This window comes from Macaca nemestrina, chromosome 13, assembly GCF_043159975.1.
Source record: "Macaca nemestrina isolate mMacNem1 chromosome 13, mMacNem.hap1, whole genome shotgun sequence".
NCBI classification, from domain to species: Eukaryota; Metazoa; Chordata; class Mammalia; order Primates; family Cercopithecidae; genus Macaca; species Macaca nemestrina.
This window is the reverse complement of record NC_092137.1, coordinates 34,757,727-34,780,570: the sequence shown is the minus strand read 5'-3', so window position 1 is coordinate 34,780,570 and position 22,844 is coordinate 34,757,727. Positions and strand designations below refer to the sequence as shown.

Sequence of the window (22,844 nt, the reverse complement as noted above, 5' to 3'; positions counted from 1 at the left end):
ATATTTGATAGTTTTATATGGGTACCATAGTATTCAAAGAGAATTCAAGTTATCAAAAGGCAGGAGTCTTAAAAATCTTCTCATAGTTGCATAGAATTAACTAAAGAGATTTTTTTTTAAAAGAAGAAAAGAAAAATAACATAGTTATTAATTGAATTGAAATATGGTTCCTAAGACTATTAACAGCAAACAAGGGTAAATGTATTTGTTCATTTGATATTGTAGGGTCACTACCTTTCAGCAGTAAAATCTACAGATAGACTAAAGAAAGGTACAAAGATAAATGAAGATTAAATGCAATGATGATCCAGCTTTATGCAAAATGACAGCTGAATTCTCCCTGCACTCAGCCTATGATGAAGGTGCTTTAAGTTATCATTCTTTCATTTTTTTAATCTGAATAATAGATGTCACTTACAAAACGAGCCTTGGCCATATACTTAATCTTTTTCAAGCTGACTCAGTTGTAAAGTTGCAGCAACAGAAACTCTGAACTTATAGCCTGGAAAGAAAGAAATCACAGTTTAGCAGTCTAAGATACCAACGCTGTTTTGATGAGGTTTTCCTTAATAGCATATTATTTGACACTCATGGTAGTATAACAAATTGACAAGTGGAAGAAATTTAGACAGCCAAAGGAGATACTTTAGATTTTACTTGGGCAAATACAAAACAGGCAGAATTCTAACAGTGAACAGACTAAGGATGCTCCCTTTATTTTCTGATTATTAAGTATCTATACACTGAGCTGAATAAAAGATAGGAATACTTAATGAGGCATACAAAAAAAAAAAAGACAAAAGCTGGTGGGAGAGTGCAAATCATATATAAAAACCAGTAATAACTGTGATCAATATGGTTCTATTTTCTATCTCAACTTTTCTTTGTTTTCATCTGTCTTGCTATACTTTGGTTTATCCACCTAAATGCACCAATCTCTTCTAGAATACAGCATATTATACATTCAAAATAAGAAAACAAAAACACATATAATCAAATGGAAAAACACACTGTTAATATGTGTTGGTGTTTCTTAAATTTAATGTAATTCAGAAAACTTTTACAAAACATCTATTAGCATCTACTTTCTTTCACTGATGTAAGTATATATGCAGACACATGTACATAAGTGTACAGCTCAATGACTTTTTATGAAATAGACATCTCTGTAACAGCACCAATATCAAGAAAAAAGACATTACCAGCACCATGGGAAGCACTTCTGTGCTGTCTTCCCATTTCTATCCTACCACGAGTACCAGCTGTCCTGACTTCTATCAGAGTACATCAAGTTGGCCTGTTTTTGTACATTATATACTATAATCAAAATATATGTATTCTTGTGACTTCTTTGGTTCAAATGTTTATTTACATAATTATATTTATACCATTCAGTATGTAAACTCATAATAATATTCATAAATACCTTACTATATAGGTAATTTGTCTATTTTAAAATTGGGTTATTTGTCTTTTGGGTTTTTTGATTTTTTTTTTTACTTCTTTGTATATTCTAGAAATAATTTTCTAAAAAGCAGTAAAGAATTTTCTCATGTGTCATTTTTTTCCATTAAAAATATTTACAAATATTGTCTCCCATTATATAAGTTGTTTTTTAACTCTTTCGATGGTATGCTTTGGACAAAAATTTTAAATTCTGATGGTGTTCATTTTATGTATTTTTATTTTATGTCTTTTTTGTTTGGAGTTATAGTTCAGAGCCTTTTGCTAAATCTAAGGACACAAAGATTTACTCCTATATTTTAAAGTTTTATAATTTTAGTTCCTACATTTATGTCTTTGATCTATTTTGAGTTAATATGTGTATATGGTGTGAGGTAAGGTCCAACTTCATTCCTTTGCATATGGCTATCCAGTTGTATCAGTACTATTTGTTGAAAATACTGTTTTTTTCTCTATTGAATTGTCTTGGCACAACTATCAAAAATTATTTGAATTGCTGTATGTATGGGTTTATATCTGGACTCAATTTTATTCCATTAATCTATATGTCTATTCTTCATCAATTATTATACTGTCTTGATTACCACTGCTTTGTAGTGAAATCAATAAGTTTAAGTCCTTCTAATTTATTCTTCTTTTTCAAGATTTTTTTTTTTTTTTTTTTTTTTACGATTCTGGTTTATTTGTAATTCCATATGAAATTTAGAATCATCTTATCAATTTGTACAAAGGAGTCATCTGGAATTCTGATAGGGATTATGCTGATTTTGTAGATCAATTTGGTGTGTATTATCTCAACAATGTTAAATTTTCAAATCTATGCACATAGATTATTTTCCATTTATTTAGATCTTCTTTAATGTACTTCAACAATGGCTTGTAAACTTCAGGGTATAAACCTTGCACTTCTTTTGTTATATTTATTTCAATGTTATTTTTAAATTGCTATAGTAAATAGAAATTACACTATACAATTATACCATAATTGTATAAATTATAGATATAATTGTATATATATAATTGTATTTATCAGTTTAACAGCTATTTATCAGTTTAACAGCTATTTACTGGATCATTTAGGATTTTCTATATACCAAGTTATGTTATCTGCAAATAGAACTTTTTTCTTTCTTTCCAATCCAGATACCTTATATTTACTTCTGTTGTCTATTTGCTCAAGCTAAAGCCTCCTGTACAAATAGAAACATTGAGAGTGCACATTCTTGTCTTGTTCTTAATCTTAGGAGGAAAGTATCCAGTCTCTCACCATTAAATATAATGTTAGCTGTTGAATGTTAGCTATAGGCACCTTTTATGAGATTGAGGATGTTTCCTTCTGTCCCTAATCTATTCAGTGTGTATTATCAGGAAAGGGTGGTAGATTTGTTAAATTCTGTATCTATTTAGATGATCATGTGAATGTTGTCTTTTATTCTATAGAGATAATGTATTATGTTAACTGATTTTCAAATGTTAAACCATATTACATTCCTGGAATAAATAATAATTGGTCGTGATGTGTAATTATTATATGTTGCTGGTTTGGGTTTGTAGTATTTTGTTGAGTATTTTAACATCTATATTCATAAAATGTATCAGTATTCTTATCTTGTGATATCTTTGTCTGGTTTTCATGTCAAGGTAACACTGGCCCCATAAAATGAGTTAGGAAGTGACTCCACTCATATATTTTGCAGGAGTTTGTGAAGAATCATTATTAATTTATAATTAATTGAGAATCAATAATTTATGAAATAGAGTTTGGGAACTATTGTTTTTGACAAGCTTCTCTCTAGATAGAATAAAAATACCAACATTTTTGTTTTTTATCTTGGGTTCCCTTTTGATTTTTTTAAAACAGTTTTAGAAAGTAGTTTTGAAGACTACAACTAGAATTACTTTTTGTTTTAAAGTTCAATTTTCTGGTGCCTAAAGATATAGAATGCTGAGGTATGCTACAAACAATTCACTGTTTGAGACTCAAGATAATTACCAGGTATGAACTCTGAAGTTAATTATGTATCTTGATAGATTTTATTAGGTTGTTATTTTGCTCTCTCTCGGGGTCTGTGTGTGTGTGTGTGTGTGTGTGTGTGTGTGTGTGTGTGTTTTAAGGACACAAACCAAGGTTCTTTTTTTTTAATATTATTATACTTTAAGTTCTAGGGTACATGTGCACAACGTGCAGGTTTGTTACATATGTATACTTGTGCCATGTTGGTGTGCTGCACCCATCAACTCATCAGCACCCATGAACTCGTCATTTACATCAGGTATAACTCCCAATGCCATCCCTCCCCTCTTCCCCCTCCCCATAATAGGACCTGGTGTGTGATGTTCCCCCTCCAGCGTCCGAGTGATCTCATTGTTCAATTCCCACCTATGAGTGAGAACATGCGGTGTTTGGCTTTCTGTTCTTGCAATAGTATGCTGAGAATGATGGTTTCCAGCTGTATCCATGTCCCTACAAAGGACACAAACTCATCCTTTTTTATGGCTGCATAGTATTCCATGGTGTATATGTGCCACATTTTCTTAATCCAGTCTGTCACTGATGGACATTTGGGTTAATTCCAAGTCTTTGCTATTGTGAATAGTGCCACAATAAACATACGTGTGCATGCGTCTTTATAGCAGCATGATTTATAATCCTTTGGGTATATACCCAGTAATGGGATGGCTGGGTCATATGGTATTTCTAGTTCTAGATCCTTGAGGAATCGCCATACTGTTTTCCACAATGGTTGAACCAGTTTACAATCCCACCAACAGTGAAAAAGTGTTCCAATTTCTCCACATCCTCTCCAGCACCTGTTGCTTCCTGACTTTGTAATGATTGCCATTTTAAATGGTGTGAGATGGTATCTCATTGTGGTTTTGATTTGCATTTCTCTGATGGCCAGTGATGACGAGCACTTTTTCATGTGTCTGTTGGCTGTATGCATGTCTTCTTTTGAGAAATGTCTATTCATATCCTTTGCCCACTTTTTGGGTTGTTTGTTTTTTTCTTTGTAAATTTGAGTTCTTTGTAGGTTCTGGATATTAGCCCTTTGTCAGATGAGTAGATTGCAAAAATTTTCTCCCATTCTGTAGGTTGCCTGTTCACTCTGATGGTAGTTTCTTTTGCTGTGCAGAAGCTCTTTAGTTTAATTAGATACCATTTGTCAATTATGGCTTTTGTTGCCATTGCTTTTGGTGTTTCAGACATGAAGTTCTTGCCCATGCCTATGTCCTGAATGGTATTACCTAGGTTTCCCTCTAGGGTTTTTATGGCATTAGGTCTAATATTTAAGTCTCTAATCCATCTTGAATTAATTTTCGTATAAGGAGTAAGGAAAGGATCCAGTTTCAGCTTTCTACTTATGGCTAGCCAATTTTCCCAGCACCATTTATTAAATAGGGAATCCTTTCCCCATTTCTTGTTTCTCTCAGGTTTGTCAAAGATCAGATGGTTGTAGATGTGTGGTATTATTTCTGAGGGCTCTGTTCGGTTCCATTGATCTATATCTCTGTTTTCGTACCAGTACCATGCTGTTTTGGTTATTGTAGCCTTGTAGTACAGTTTGAAGTCAGGTAGCGTGATGCCTCCAGCTTTGTTCTTTTGACTTAGGATTGTCTCGGTAATGCAGGCTCTTTTTTGGTTCCATATGAACTTTAAAGCTGTTTTTTTCCAATTCTATGAAGAAAGTCATTGGTAGCTTAATGGAGATAGCATTGAATCTGTAAATTACCTTGGGCAATATGGCCATTTTCATGATATTGATTCTTCCTATCCATGAGCATGGTATGTTCTTCCATTTGTTTGTGTCCTCTTTTATTTCACTGAGCAGTGGTTTGTAGCTCTCCTTGAAGAGGTCCTTACATCCCTTGTAAGTTGGATTCCTAGGTATTTTATTCTCTTTGAAGCAATTGTGAATGGAAGTTCATTCATTATTTGGCTCTCTGTTTGTCTGTTACTGGTGTATATGAATGCTTGTGATTTTTGCACATTAATTTTATATCCTGAGACTTTGCTGAAGTTGCTTATCAGCTTAAGGAGATTTTGGGCTGAGATGATGGGGTTTTCTAAATATACAATAATGTCATCTGCAAAGAGGGACAATCTGACTTCTTCTTTTCCTAACTGAATACCCTTGATTTCTTTCTCTTGCCTGATTGCCCTAGCCAGAACTTCCAACACTATGTTGAATAGGAGTGGTGAGAGAGGGCATCCCTGTCTTGTGCCAGTTTTCAAAGGGAATGCTTCCAGTTTTTGTCCATTCAGTATGATATTGGCTGTGGGTTTGTCATGAATAGCTCTTATTATTTTGGGATACGTTCCATCAATACCAAATTTATTGAGCGTTTTTAGCATGAAGGGCTGTTGAATTTTGTCAAAGGCTTTTTCTGCATCTATTGAGATAATCATGTGGTTTTTGTCTTTGGTTCTGTTTATATGCTGGATTACGTTTATTGATTTGCATATGTTGAACCAGCTTTGCATCCCAGGGATGAAGCCCACTTGATCATGGTGGATAAGCTTTTTGATGTGCTGCTGGATTCGGATTGCCAGTATTTTATTGAGGATTTTTGCATCGATGTTCATCAGGGATATTGGTCTAAAATTCTCTTTTTTTGTTGTTTCTCTGCCAGGCTTTGGTATCAGGATGATGTTGGCCTCATAAAATGAGTTAGGGAGGATTCCCTCTTTTTCTATCAATTGGAATAGTTTCAGAAGGAATGGTACCAGCTCCTCCTTGTACCTCCGGTAGAATTCGGCTGTGAATCCGTCTGATCCTGGACTTTTTTTGGTTGGTAGGCTAATAATTATTGCCTCAATTTCGGAGACTGCTACTGATCTATTCAGGGATTCAACTTCTTCCTGGTTTAGTCTTGGGAGAGTGTAAGTGCCCAGGAAATTGTCCATTTCTTCTAGGTTTTCTAGTTTATTTGCGTAGAGGTGTTTATAGTATTCTCTGATGGTAGTTTGTATTTCTGTGGGGTCGGTGGTGATATCCCCTTTATCATTTTTTATTGCATCTATTTGATTCTTCTCTCTTTTCTTCTTTATTAGTCTTGCTAGTGGTCTATCAAGCAGAGGCTGCAGAAGATAGAATATTGCTGAACAGCGAGTGCTGCTGTCTGATTCTTGCTCTGGAAGCTTCGTCTCAGAGGTGTACCCAGCCGTGTGAGGTGTGAGGTGTTGGTCTGCACCTAGTGGGGGATGTCCCCCAGTTAGGCTACTCAGGGGTCAGGGACCCACTTGAGCAGGCAGACTGTCTGTTCTCAGATCTCAATCTCCGTGCTGGGAGATCCACTGCTCTCTTCAAAGCTGTCAGACAGGGTCATTAACATGTGCAGAGGTTCCGGCTGCATTTTTTTTTTTTTTTGCTATGCCCTGTCCCCAGAGGTGGAGTCAATGGAGACAGGTAGGCCTCCTTGAGCTGTGGTGGCCCCCACCCAGTTTGAGCTTCCCAGAGGCTTTGTTTACCTACTTAAGCCTCAGCAATGGTGGCACCCCTCCCCCAGCCTTGCTGCTGCCTTGCAGTTAGATCTCAGACTGCTGTGCTAGCAATGAGGGAGGCTACGTGGACGTGGGACCTTATGGGCCAGGTGTGGGATATAATCTCCTGGTGTGCCCTTTGCTAAGACCCTTGGTAAAGTGCAGTATTAGGGTGGGAGTTACCCAATTTTCCATGTGTTGTGTGTCTCAGTTTCTAAATGGATTCCCTTCCCCCTTGCGCTTCCCAGGTGAGGCGATGCCTCGCCGTGCTTCAGCTCTCGCTGGTCGGGCTGCACTATCTGACCAGCACCGATTGTCTGGCACTCTCCAGTGAGATGAACCCAGTACCTCAGTTGAAAATGCAGAAATCACCCATCTTCTGTGTCACTCACGCTGGGAGCTGGAGGCTGGAGCTGTTCCTATTCTGCCATTTTGCTAGCACCTCCCCCACCAAGGTTCTAATGAATGGGTCAGAATGTCCTCTAGAAAGAGATAACCAGAAACATACCAGTAAAACAAGTTGGACTTATTGGGCATTACAGGGAAGGAGGACATACATCATGGCAGATTATGGGGTGTGTCAGTAAGAGGGTATCAGAAATGACTTATTACAAGATTCTGCCTTTTGTTAGGTGATTTGGGAGAGGGTTCAAACAAGTAAGACTTTTGTCTGCATCAAATGTTATCAGGAACTGTACATAATTTTAAGATCCATAATTTTTAAATCTTATTGGAATAAGAGAAGATTAGAGCAACTTTAAAGCTGTAATTCATAAATAGATACCAGTCACTCATTTTAGTTGGAAAGGGAGGATGTTTGATATTTTAGGGTTTGTACAGTAATGTGGTTTTTCTCTTTACTTTGTCAACATCATGAATTGTTGTTGGTTTTTGTCCCACTTCATCATGTCACAGAGTGACCTTGTCTGAAACAGAGATTCTGTGAAATTTTTCATGTTTAAAAGGGGCACACCACAGCCTACTGAAGGTGCTGGCACAGCTCTTAAAAATACCAAGAAAGGCCTAACTGTAAAGGTCAAGCAAGTGGATTTTATCAGATGATTTTCCCTTTCTCGTGGATGAACTATATAAAAAATGGCATATTTGATATAAAATCTATAGATAGAGGGTAATTAAAATGGAGACAAAGAACCATGATACCGTAATTAAACTTCAAATGTTACATTCTGTACATCAAAACAAAGAAACTCTAGGTGACTGTTTTTCCCTTGTAATTGTCCAAAATAAAAGATATTTAAAGCACCATAGAATCCAGCAGGAGAGGTTGGGAAAAAAAATGTATAATAAAACTCTGACTAAATCTCATGTTTGCACAAACAATCAATACTATAAAAAATGTGGTCTAATGATTACAACCCCACATGACAAATAATTTGTCACTGAAAAAGCAATAGCTTTCTAATAATGTGACAAATATTATTTCCAAATTTCAAAGTCAGCAGTAAAGTTTGAGGACCTCTATTTATATTCAGATCTTTCACTAGGTTCTACACTATCAATTTATCCAGTTTCATGTTAACCTCAGAGAATTAAAGGACACTCTTTGGAGTAAATCAGCTGTGTGTCCTTCAGAGCAGTGAATTCAACTTAAATGCACACTCTTGGGAAGATCCACTTTTATAACAGAGCCAGTGTTTTATAATTTGCATGTTCCTTTACTCACAAATAATCACCTTTTTAAAGGTATTTTATGATTTCTGTTCATATAATACTATTGAAATTTCCAGGCATTGGCATCACTGATTAATTGGAAATATAATAAATTCATTGAGGCTCCTTGTGCTGTTTCTAAATTTTACTATATCTGTAAAAATTGTCAGTAAATTTTTAAATTTGTTTTACCTATCATTTTCACTTATTAATGTAAACTAGTGTTATTAAGACTTTTAGATTTATTTGGCATACAAAAAAAAAATATGTTATCTAATGCAACTTTAACCAGAGCAAAAAAGACCAGATTATTCTGACATCATTTCAAAAACATGGATCTAACTGATAAAACACATTGATCAATAACCTCTGTGTAGAATTCCTCCATCCAGTGGACCTGAACAGCCAAGCCTAAAATGAGGACAATTGGGGCAAAATATATTGTGAAGTTCTTGGTGAGCAGGATTCATATGAAAAAGGATGAAGCTCGGAAGGAAGCAAATTACTCATTCTCTTCTCCATGTTAAATCTGATTTCTGAAATGACTATAATCAACCAAGTATCTAAGACCCATCTCAGAATCCTAAAACAGAGATGATCCTAAAACTGAGTCTGGGTAGAGGATTTTTTTGTTTGTTTTGGTTTTTGTTTGTTTGTTTGAGACAGAGTCTCACTCTGTCGCCTAGGCTGGAGTGCAGTGGCGCAATTTCAGCTCACTGCAAGCTCCGCCTCCCAGGTTCATGCCATTCTCCTGCCTCAGCCTCCCCAGTAGCTGGAACTACAGGCACCTACCACCACGTCCTGCTAATTTTTTTGTGTGTGTATTTTTTTTAGTAGAGACAGGGTTTCACTGGGTTAGCCAGGATGGTCTCGATCTCCTGACCTCGTGATCTGCCTGCCTCGGCCTCCCAAAGTGCTGGGATTACAGGCCTGAGCCACCGCGCCCGGCCTCAGTAGATTTTTTGCATGAATTAAAGTTCTCATGGTTTCAGATTTAGACCTCAAATTACAATCTTATTCACACACATGAGCTTAGGTAGGTAAGGTAACTGAGTGGCTTTATATAAAGATGATATGAAGTGGTAGGGCTGTTGTGAACATTCTCTCTCCAATGAAATTCACCTTCACAAGTTTCTTAAATTCTGGACTAGACAAATTATGTAGATATAATTCAACTCATGGAAGAGTAGTTCACCACCCATGTTTAGACAAACCACTGGACACTAAAATGCACTATGAAAAACCACGATTACAAATTTATAAAGTTTAGCATAGGCACAGCAATTGGAAAGTCAACTATGCTTACTTCAATTGTGTTCACACTGATTTATAGGCTTCCCTTTGTCAGTTCCTGAACATTTTCCAAGATACCTTTCTACCTAGCTTAAGCTATTAAACCTTGGACTAGGGGAACATTCCAGTCAAAAAGAAATCCAAGAGCACTTCTGTTAAATTTTGCTTTTAAATGTAATCTGCTGGGAAAATTTTGAATGTTTTAGATAAAACTTATGATCTAATGTTTTACAGGAACACTAAACTTCAATTTTTAGGATAAGATTATATCTCTGAGGATTCTATTCTGCTCCATAGAATATATAACATGTATTATATCATATATATAATATATATGGCAACATATTTGAACTAACGTTATTGAGCCAATATCACACAGTATGTATAACTATATTTTGTTATATTTCTTAATTCCATTTTAGCAAATACCTCTGCTTTCCTCCTGATTATTTAAGATCAGCTTATTCATGAATTATTCTTCCATAGAAGTTGTAAAGATTTTAAAGCTTATCTAAATAGAAAATTTGAAATGCCATTGGATTGCATCAAAGTTATAGTTTAAGAACAACTGATTCATTCATAATAGTAAACCATCCCTTCTAAAAATATGAAATGTGTCTTAAAAATTAAGATCTTTTATACCCTTAATTTTATAGCTTTTCACCTATAGTGTGTGCATGATAAGCTGTTACTACTTGAGTTAAAGTTTTAGTTGCTGGTGTGATGGTGTCCTGCTTTCTACGTGGTGTCAAGAACTGTGCAGGGTCTGAGATTCTTACCTGGCATGCAAGCTAATAAGTTAGCCTATCACAGTTTTGTGGATGCTGGCAGAAGATACATGACTTGGTTCAGAGACGAAAGGACAATTCATTACACACAGTGATAACATTAGCCAGAATATCCGTTTTTGCACTCATTCTTTGAAGTCTAGTTTCTATGAGGAAATGTGAAGAAGGCTAGATGATGCCTGCACATGCAGTGGGGAAGGAGCGGGGCTTTTAGGAGCTAAAACCTGGACTTAGAGAGCTCAAACTTTTTATAATGGAAAACTGACAAATCTTTTCTTACTCTGGACACCAACATTCTCAATAAGTGTATGAAAGTGCTGTAGGCAATCATATCCCTTCAGTTGGTTAATTGTTTAGAAAAAGTGTAGAGAAATGCTATTGCCTTTCATAGGCATATCTTGGGTCCAGGCAACTCACAGGGTTCTCATTTATTCTTTTTGTTTGTATGTTTATTCTATTGCTCTGTTTTCCTTAGGTAGATAAATAAATATCTGCATATAATGAGATTTATATATTTTCATTTCTAATCCTTGCACTTCTTAATTATTATTCTTTCCATTACCACTAGGTAGGACTTCCAATACTATGCTAAATATGTCTTTGGTCCCAATAGTAAAAGAAGTATGTCTAAAATTTCCTTGTCAAGTATACTGTTTACTCTTGGTTTTGGTGTACAATTTTTATCAAGTTAAGGAAGTTTTCTTCTAGTCTTCATTTATTAAGAGTGGTTTTTTAAGATAACTAAAAAATATTTTTATAGAGATAACAAAAATATTTTTTCTTTTAATGGGCTGACTGTCATTGATAAATTTTTCTTATACTGAATCATTCTTATATTTACATCCAATCTTATGATTATAACACAAAACTTGAAATTTGGTAAGCTTATGTATTATTTTAAGATTTAATGCCGGCCAGTCACGGTGGCTCATGCCTGTAATCCCAGCACTTTGGGAAGCTGAGGCAAGCAGATCACCTGAGGTTGGGAGTTTGAGACCAGCTTTACCAATAGGGACAAACCCTGTCTTTACTAAAAATACAAAAATTAGCCGGGCATGGTGGCACATGCCTGTAATCCCAGCTACTCGGAAGGCTGAGGCAGAAGAATCACTTGAACCCGTGAGGCAGAGGTTGCGGTGAGCCAAGATCATGCCACTGCATTCCAGCCTAGGCAACAAGAGTGAAACTCCATCTCAAAAATAACAAAAACAACAAAAAAAAGAAAACGAAAAGAAAAGATTTAATGCTACCTGTATATATTTTAATATCTAAAGATATATATTTAAATATTTAATGCTACATATATATTCCTAAGTGTGTGTGTGTATGTTCCTATGTAACAATAAGCCTATACTTTTCTTATATTGTCATCATCTTTATGGTATTCAAAAACATACTAGCTTCATAAAATTAGCTAGGCATCCTTGTCTTTTATTGCATTTTGTCAGACAACTTGTATAAAATAGGAATTTAATATTATTTGAAAATTTGTGTCAACTATCTTCAAAATCTTTTGTGCCCAGCTTTTGCTTTGTTACTAAATCATGTCTATTATTTTAATTTTGTTTAAAATTTATGTTTACTGAGGAAACATTGGCATTATCTGTTTTTAGGAAATTACCATTTTTCTCTACATTTTCAAATTTGTTTATTTGTATGGGAACCCATATATGACAATGGGAGAGTCGAAAGTAATGGGAAAAGAACGAATTCGTTTAGGGGCATAGATAAACTCTTCAAGGTAGAAAATAAAAGTGGATGCCTACTTAACAGCACATTCAAAAGCAGCTTGATGAATTAAAGATCTAAATGTAAGATAAACTATAATAGGAGAAAAAGAAATCAAATATATATAGGCAGAAAGCTGCTTGAAAAACAAAACTTCAAAATCAAAGACAAAAAATTAATGAATGCAATTACACTGAAAATACAGACTGCTTGTCAATAAAAGTCACAGAAAACAATGTAGATACGGGTGGCTGACAGAGTGGGAGAAGGTATATAAAGGAGATAAAGGTTTAATATGTGAAAAACAAGACACGCATCCCAATATAAAGATGAACAGGCCGGGCGCGGTGGCTCAAGCCTGTAATCCCAGCACTTTGGGAGGCCGAGACGGGCGGATCACGAGGTCAGGAGTTCGAGACCATCCTGGCTAACACGGTGAAACCCCGTCTCTACTAAAAAATACAAAAACTTAGCCGGGCGAGGTGGCAGGCGCCTGTAGTCCCAGCTACTCGGGAGGCTGAGGCAGGAGAATGGCGTGAACCCGGGAGGCGGAGCTTGCTGTGAGCTGAGATCCGGCCACTGCACTCCAGCCTGGGTGACAGAGCGAGACTCCGTCTCAAAAAAAAAAAAAAAAAAAAGATGAACAAAGATAAACTTCCAAAAACCTACAGCAAACATAAAGTGTACTGTGAAAATTTAGAAGCATCCTCTTTTTAAAATGAGAGACAAGCAATGATGCCCCAAGGTTCTGTTTGGGACAGTAGGCATACAACATACAAACCAACAGACTAAAATCCTGGTCCCCATAGGGCTTTTGTCACAGTGGAACTTTTGAGATAATCTCATCCCTTGAATCTGTAGGTATTGTTTTTGTATGTTTGTTTAGGCTGGATGTGGTGGCTTATTCCTGTAATAGCAGCATTCTGGGAGGCCAAGGAAGAAGGATCATTTGAGGCCAGGAGCTACCAACCTGGGCAGCATAGCAAGACTCTGTCTCTATAAACAATAATAACAATAATAATAATAATAATTAGCCAGATGTGGTGGTGTGCTCCTTTGGTCCCAGCTACTTGGGAGGCTGAAGTGGGAGGATTGCTTGAGCCTAGGAATTTGAGGCTGCAGTGGGCAATGATCACACCACTGCATTCCAGCCTGGATGATAGCAAGACTCTGTGTCTAAATAAATACAAAGTTTGTTTAGATTAAATACTGCTTAAAACCGTAAAATATTATTCTTTTTTCTAGAAAGCTTCAGGGAGTTTTTTATTCAAAAATTAATCATGACTCTAATAAACTGTCATACAAGAAAATAATTAAATGAGCACACATGATGGAACCAATAGGTAAAGAATTCACTTAACTAACTTATATTTAATACCTAGAGACTTGAAAGTAGAGTAATATTATGGAATTTATTGTAACTATTTTCTTTTTCTTTACTATTATTTTAGGTTCAGGGGTACATGTGCATGTTCTTATATAGGTAAATTGCATGTTGCAGCAGTTTGGTGTACAGATCATTTGTCACCCATGTAATCAGTACCTGATACATAGTTTTTGATCCTCACCCTCATCCTACCCTTCACCCTCAAGTAGGCCTTGATGTGTGTTGTTCCCTTCTTTGTGTTCATATGTACTCATTGTTTAGTTCCCACTTATGAGTAAGAACATACAGTATTTGTTTTTCTGTCCCTGCGTTAGTTTGTGTACAGTAACAGCCTCCACCTTCATACATGTTCCCACGAAGGACATGATCTCATTTTTTATGGCTGCATAGTATTCCATGGTGTATATGTACCACATTATTTTATTTGTCCGGTGTACTATTGATAGACATTCAGGTTAATTCCATGGTTTTGTTATTGTGAATAGTGCTGTGATGAATGTACACATACATGTGACTTCATGGTAGAATGATTTATATTTCTCTATAATGGGATTGCTGGGTCATATGGTAATTCTGTTTTAGTTTTTTGAGAAATCCTTAAACTGCTTTCCAAAGTGACTGAACTAATTTACATTTCAATCAGCAGTGTATAAGCATTCCTTTTTTTTTCACAATCTCTCCAGCATCTGTTCTTTTTTACTTTTTAGTAATAGCCATTGTGACTAGTGTGAGATGGATGGTATCTCTTTGTGGTTTTGATTTGCATTTCTCCAATGATTGGTGATGTTGAGCTTCTCTTTTCATATGCTTGTTGGCCACTTGTATGTCTTCTTTTGAAAACTGTCTGTTCATGTCCTTGCTCACTTTTTAAGGGGTTGTTTTTGCTTGTAGATTTAAGTTCCTTACAGATCCATCCTGTGTATTAGACGTTTGTTAGATGCATAGTTTGAAAATATTTTTTCCCATTCTGTAGGTTGTCTGTTTACTCTCTTAATAGTTACTTTTGAGGCCGGGCGCGGTGGCTCAAGCCTGTAATCCCAGCACTTTGGGAGGCCGAGACGGGCGGATCACGAGGTCAGGAGTTCGAGACCATCCTGGCTAACACGGTGAAACCCGGTCTCTACTAAAAAATACAAAAAACTAGCCGGGCGAGGTGGCGGGCACCTGTAGTCCCGGCTACTCGGGAGGCTGAGGCAGGAGAATGGCGTAAAAACCCGGGAGGCAGAGCTTGCAGTGAGCTGAGATCCGGCCACTGCACTCCAGCCTGGGCGACACAGCGAGACTCCGTCTCAAAAAAAAAAAAAAAAAAAAAAAAAAAGGTTACTTTTATGGTGCAGAAGCTCTTTAATTAGGTCCCATCTGTCAATTTTTTGTTTTTGTTGCATTCGCTTTTGGCATCTTCATCATGAAATGTTTGCCGGGTCCTGTGTCCAGAATGTCCTAGTTTATCATCTAGGGTTTTTATAGTTTAGGCTTTACATTGAAGTCTTAAATCCATCTTGAGTTGATTTTTGTATATGATGTAAGATACAATTATAATTTTGGTCTTTTTATCATTAATTTACGACTATCTTATTAATTTTGAGTTTTAGATTTGTAAGAATGAAGATGAGGCTGAAGTAAAAAAAATTAAAAAGGAATGAGTCATCAAAAATTGTAACTTCATAGACTAATTAATGTGGCATATTACTTTTAGTATGTTTATAACAAGCTAAGGTACAAATATTCTGTTATTGTGGGGAAAACATTGTTTTGAGCTTTATTTGGTTTTAGGTTAGTTTTGATCTTCAAAAAAGCAAGACTGACTCTATTGATTAATTGAATCATTGTTAACAGTTGGTGTTTATGTTGTCTATTTATGGAAAGAAAATAATATCTTCCACTTAAGAGAAAATAATCCAATAGGTTTCTGATTCGATTGCTTAGATATTTTTGACAAGTCTTCCTGGAAATCTGATTTGTATTACATACTAAATTTTGAAGAAATCTCAAGTCTAATTAGTGGTAAGTCCCAATAACTTAAACTAAATGCAGACCTTCTGATTTAGGATTCCCAATGCTCATGCTAGTTTTGTACCACAATCCTGTACAGATTCATCTGCCTGTTTTTTAGTGGAAGATTTCTGGTATATTTTTTCCTTAACTTTTTCTGTACATCTCTTTCTTCGTAGTTCATTGAAATGGTTGACAATGATTTCTCCTACCACGGTTACAAAATACTAGGAAGTAATGTGAACATAGATTATACGAAGAGCTACTATATATCAAATTGTCACTTAAAGATCAATTGTAAAATGGAATCTAGAGAAACAGGGTGCAATTTTAAACCTAGAATAAATACCAGAAATTCATTGTATCAGGATTTGAAAACTAGTTGATATGTTTTGTAAGTTCTGCTATTTAATACACAGCAGAGAAATTTGAATGATTAAGGACTCAGATACCGCCACTTTCTAGACTCAGTAAGGGGACATTAACAAACAAAGTCAAGCTGAGGTGTGGTGATAGTTTTCTGGTAGCCCAAAATAGATTATTTTACCATTCTATGCAGAATGGACAATTCTAATTGGGAAGAGAGGGGGTGGACGTGAGACACTGTATAAAATATGACGAACTGAAAAAAAGACTTCTCCTCTCCCCCTTACATTCATCTGCTTCCTATTGGAGACGATTTTATATAATCATATTACTTTAGTCAAAATTGATAGACCCAAGGGACTAGACCTAATTTTTCCCTAGAATAATATTTTTTTCTTTAGGATTGTGGACTCAGAAGTTTAAAAGATCCAAAGTTGTCTCAGGTGATAGAACCTGGCTATTGGATCTGTAAGTTCGGGACTATTAGAGGCTATGCAGAGAAAGTAGGTCTGTATTGACAGAGCAATAATGCCAACAGGCATGGTAGAAAAGACTTTCCTCCCTGGGAGCAGTTCTCTCGGCAAAAGGAGCATAGATCAACTTCCGCTCTCAGAGAACAGAAGTTATACTGTTCCTCTACTGGTACCCAAAATTACCAATGAAAAAAGCTATTAATGAGTCATATCCTTTGCCATTAAGCCAACAGGAGTGCCTCTGAATATACCTTTAGTTTAATAAAGATAAAATATTATCCCATTTCTCCACTGTCTCCTCCACCAAAGGTTTTTGAACAATTCAGGATAAGCTAATGTATAAGAATAAAGGTAGAAGGTCTCAGATGGTCCTTCTTTTTTTGTTGAAGCAATATTGCTATTACCGGAATTAGAGTCAGCAGGGAGTAGTGCTGATTTGGAGTTAAAAATCATCGTCCTGTACTGGGTAATCAGCAGGTATTGGATGAAGTCACAGTGCTGAACTGTTGTGCTGGCTGGAAGTGCTGTCAGCAAAAGAAATACAGGACAGCCTAGTTACAAATTGCACTTTATATAATAAACAGATAAAGAAAATTCTTATTAGGAGACTTCAAAAATGGCTGGTTTTTCCCAATACAGTTCTCAAAGACACTTAGAAGCCATGCTGACAATCAAAAAGATGGTATAGAAATGAACCCAATGCTTGATTAAGGTTTCAAATTAAACCGTATCAAATCTAGTGAGTACTTTGATTAAAAGAGTATGATAATAAAAAGAAGGGACAGTTGGGATGGCTTTCCTAGATTAAAATCCAGGAAACAAACGATTGGTAGGAAGAAAAACAACTTCTTACCAGGCAATTTTATCCCTATATACGGAACTGCGTTTGGCACTTCCATCTAAATTCCCACTGTATTTAAGGAAGGAAAAGTCAAAAAAGGGACAGAAATGTTTCCTGGGATTAAACTTCTTTCTCACTTAATTTAGGTTTTCAAGATTTATCTGTATCAAATCTCTTCCAAATCTAACCAAACTATAAAAATGCTAACCTGAAACTCTGTCATAGTTATCCAGTGATTAAAAAATTGTTTTCTAATATACATCAAAATAATTGACAAATTTGTGTACAAATAAAATAATAGTAAATGATATTAATTCCTGACAGGCCTGATGTTTAAAGCAGTAATAGTTCTCACGGTACAAAAAAAAAATCTTATCATGCAGTTGAATATTTTTAATACAAATAATAAAAGCTACTATTGATTGAGGACTTACCATGTGTCAGGTACTTTCTCTATCCAGTGTTTAGTACACATTATTTAATTTAATTCCCACAAATTTATAAAGAATTTTTATTCCCTTTTTTTTTTTTTTTTTTTTTTGAGACGGAGTCTCGCTCTGTAGCCCAGGCTGGAGTGCAGTGGCCGGATCTCAGCTCACTGCAAGCTCCGCCTCCCGGGTTCACGCCATTCTCCGGCTTCAGCCTCCCGAGTAGCTGGGACTACAGGCGCTGCCACCTCGCCCGGGTATTTTTTGTATTTCTTAGTAGAGACGGGGTTTCACTGTGTTAGCCAGGATGGTCTCGATTTCCTGACCTCGTGATCCTCCCATCTCGGCCTCCCAAAGTGCTGGGATTACAGGCTTGAGCCACCGCGCCCGGCCTTTATTCCCATTTTAAATAGGAAAGAGAACATGAAGTTAAAAATTACTTACCATTTGCTTTTTCAATAAGCATTTCTTGTGTGATTGCTTCATACACACTGTGTGGTGGGTGCTATCGATTAAATAACAAATAAGGAACAGGCCTTATCATTAAAGAATATGTGCCCAGAGTCACATGGCATGTATCACTTGTAGGAATTAAACCTGTTTGTCTACAAGATGTATTCTTGATCTTTGTGAATGTTACCGCATCCTTCTCCCACTCCCCCTACTAAAAACAAAATTAAAACCCAATATGCTATATATAATAATTAAAATCAGATCTAACTGTAAATGAAGTTTTCTCAGTTTGCAATACCAACATGTGGGATCCGTTAGTTTCAAGGGAATGAAAGGTCAGGAGTAAGACCAATAAATTGAAAACCTTCTTTCCGATGAGACAAGCAATGTGAACTAGGACCTCTGATCGTATAGGAACAAATAGAAGCATTAGATCACCTGTTGTCTGCATACTCCAAAACATCTTTCTCATAAGGTATTAACCTGGTGCTTGCAATTCAAAAGACATAATGATCTTGTAGACCTTTTCCAATTACAGATTTTATTTTTAGTCCCCGAATCATAAAAACATCCCTTTTTATTTCCCAGCTGACTCTTCTCCATCTCCAAACTCCCTGTAAGGTGCTATGTCATCTAAAAGTCTATACCCTTTCTGAAGTGAATTTTCTTTGAGGTCTCTTGTTAGTTTTCTTCCCTTAACCAAAACCCCATTGATTAAGAGTGCTCCAACAGTGGAAAAGCTTTCCTGAAAGATCTTGAAGAGGATAATTTTCATATAGATAAAACTGCTAAAGAAAAGAAAAACAGAAGACTAGTTTGGTTGCCTCTTTGATTAGATTAGCATAGTCTACTTAGTTGTAATCTATTTAACTGCTTGCAAAGCTGTTATAAACCCAAACACCATAAAAATGAAACAAAAATTTACATAATTGTGTTCTGCATCTAAAAATGTCTTTAATGGGGGCTATACCAAAAACGTCAAAGCACAGCTAATATTTTAAAACGTACTGGTTTTCATTTACTGAAAGCTTTAGTCTGTGTCAATGTTCTATCTTATATATTTGATTCAGTCTTTAAAAAAATCATAGCAGACGAGTATTATTATTATTATCTTTATTTCATAAGTGAGGAAAATGAGATGAAAGAAAGGTATAATAGACAACTTGCCTAATTCTCAAGAAGTTATGCAATTAATATTTAGTCTGCACAAGTATTCATCATGTGATAGTAATGTTTTGAATAAAGATAATATGGTAAGCTCTGTGACTCAGTATATGACCATAAAAACAAAGTCTTTTGAGGTCATTTCTGAATGCCCATCTGCTTTGATTACTTTAGCTGAAACCAGTGCCAGACTCTGATATACTAGCTCACCAAGGTATTTCCTTTTCCAGTTCAGAAAATGCACTAATTTTAATTAACCTACTCTTTCAGCCACTTATTTCCTAATTTATTCATGCTACAAATATGATTTATTCTACAAGTTTGGTATTTCAGAAAGCATTGCCTTGATTATTAAATTAAATGTAATACTACTAAATCTGTCTCCTGCATATTATGATTTTTAATTGATTGTACATTATTTTTTAAATTTTATTTCATCAAAAATAAAATCATTCCTTTTGAACATATAAAATCAGCACACAACTTGTTACTTCTGCCTGCAAGTGCTTTTGTTATGGCGTTAGCTAGTTACCTAAGTGGATCTGGATCACTTGATAAATTCCATTTTTAAAACTTTAATCATGTTTTTAGACAATATCCTAAAATACAGATATTTCTAACAAATTTTATTTTCTAGATTTAGAAAATGCTGTGACAGTGCTCTTTAAAATACTACCCATATCAAGAGAGATAAGATTTTTATGTGTAGCTTTTCTTTTCTACAGACAATAGCTTAATAATGTGAAAGTTTACTCTGGTGACTGCCTTAGCCATAAGGTATATTATTGGCATAATATATTTTTCAGAAGAGGCATTCAATTAGTTTTTAGATTAAAAAGAAGTTAAGGGAAATAATAAATGATCATGCCAATCCTTTCTATTTTCAAATAACTGTATTGTGATTTGGGATAGTTCTGTGGATTCATACTTAAAAGTTCCTATTTCTCTTTCTTTCTAGCTACACCTACATACACACACACATACACACAAACACACATATGCAAACACACACATAAACAAACACACACAAATACAACAATATATATTCAGAAATAGCTCTTTCCAATAATTTGAACAATTCTTATACATTAGCTTATGTATGCATGTGTGTATACAAGCATATATGCATGCATGTGAAAAACTAAAACTAAATTTGATAGAAGCATGAATATACATTATTCAACAAAGGAGCCAGGATGGTGGAATTAAAAGGGTTTCATCTCTGTGCTTTCCCAAGTATAAAATGCATATATTTAAAATTTTTTACTTATCCCAGGGTAAATATAAAACTGATTCATTAAAAAATGATCTTTTTTAAGAATTCGAAGGACATAGAATTTTGTGAAATCTAGTATTTTTACTTAAGGGCCTTTTTTCTTTCTAATTCCATCTCCCAATCTCTTATTTTATAAACCAGTTGATTCTTAAGTGGTTACTTGGGAGATTATATATAACTTACACATTTTCTATGTAGTAGACATTCATATTTTATATATATATATATATATATATATATAAATTATTCCTATGGATTGAAATTGCCAAGGCAAAGAATATGCAAAATCTATATTCTGAGTAAATTTCTCTGACAGGAGTAACTTTCCCCAGTATTTGAGAATTCCTCATTTCCTACAGCCATACAAACATTAGATATCAATATTTGTAAGCATTGATAATATAATTTATAATGAAATTGCCTTTTTATCTATTAATATTAAGCTATATCATCTTTACATAGCCTTATAAGTCATCTGTACTATTTCATTTTCCGCTTTTCTTTTTATTTTCACGTCCCTTGTAATGTTAATCTCTTTGTTACTGATTCCTAAAAGTTCATTTCTGATTAAGGATGTTAACATTTTGTCAAGCATTTTAAATATTATGTTTTTCCCATTTATTTTACTGTGGTGTTTTATTTTTTGGCTGTACAGAAATTATATATTGAAATATAATCTTGTTCTGCTTTTTAAAAACATGAATATACTTCAAATGGTAATCAATGGATTAAAAAAATCTTGCCTTTTAAATATTATAAGCCACATTCAATCATATGTTTGATTAATCAATGTTCTTTGGCTTTATCACTTCTCTTTCTCTAGTTCTGCACAGCATGTTTGTTCTGCATTTGCACTTCCTCTTATCAGTTGTACAGTTACATTCCAACTCTACAGGCACACAGAATAAGAGAAGTAGAGCCTACACAACTGCAGTGACTGTAATTTTATAATTTTGGCTGTCATGATCCTGTCTTGAAACCATAATTAATGCAATACATTTGCTAGCTTCTCTCACGGGTAAAAAGAAAGATCTAATTGAAACCTTGTAAAGCAACTTCACAAGTGAAATGGAAAGGGTATTGCCTTTTATCTCCCAGCCCCACCTTGACATAGTCACAGATTATTAATGTTTCATAAAAATGTTGTAAATCTTTATGCTAATATCCCTACAACTGATGAATTTAGGTCAACAACGATAATTGCATCTTTAATTGCTAATGTTTAATAACATTTCGTTTCTGGAATCGGAAAGTGTAGATTCTGAAAATGGCTCTACAATTGGTCATAGTCATTTTATAATTCTCAAGAAGTTTTGCACCAGCATACATAAATTTAAGACAAAAGAAATATTTTATATTCTAATAAAGTAGCGAGTTGATTCATAAAAAATATCAGTGACATCTAGATAAAATAATAAGCACACTCCTCCTTCTCCCATACTTACTGTGTTTGGTATCACCCTTTGAACACTGTGAATAAGGCATGTTGAAATCTTAATTTTAGACACTAAAAATAGTATCTTCTCCTTTTTCTCTTCCTCCTTTTCCTCTTCTTCCTCATTTCCTTGTTTCTCCTCTTCTCCTGATGCTGCTGCAAAATAGGACAACCTGATTTCTGAGCTATGCTTATACTGTCTAATTGAAAAATTATTATCTGTTACCGGCTGAATTTTGGCACTGATTTAAATCTCTCATCATCAAAGGAATTCCAAGAAGTTACTCTAGGATGTATTTACTCAATGAATATTTACTGAACACCCACTATGTGCCTAACTTTAATATTCACGATGACTAGGCTTAGTGTATGAGAGAGACTTAGCTTTTCTCTTTATGGAGCTTATCTTCATAATCACAGTTTAAAAACAGAAGTTGACTGGTACGTATTTGGTTATTAACTCATAGCTTTCAACTAACCTGATGATAGGAAATTCCAAGAAATAGTACTACATGCTATGGTGTATAGTTGAGAGTACATTTCTTCCTTATTTTTCCTAAATTATGACCTTAGTATAATTTTTTTATGACAAAAGGCAACAGC

At 35.1% G+C, this 22,844-nt stretch overlaps 2 long non-coding RNA genes across 3 annotated transcripts in view; one reads left to right on the top strand and one right to left on the bottom strand.

The window, feature by feature from the left end:
* The window catches only part of LOC105464823 (uncharacterized), a 249,822-nt gene that overhangs the window by 56,763 nt on the left and 170,215 nt on the right, over nucleotides 1-22,844 (top strand). The window lies entirely within an intron of this gene.
* On the bottom strand, nucleotides 406-22,386 carry LOC105464822 (uncharacterized). Of its 2 annotated transcripts, none has more exons than XR_011612233.1 (3): nucleotides 22,252-22,386; nucleotides 17,049-17,168; nucleotides 406-502 (listed from the first exon to the last, which is right to left on the bottom strand). It is a non-coding gene; the product is annotated as an uncharacterized lncRNA (long non-coding RNA). The 2 variants fall into 2 exon arrangements; XR_977029.3 differs by lacking the exon at nucleotides 22,252-22,386 and adding an exon at nucleotides 18,358-18,579.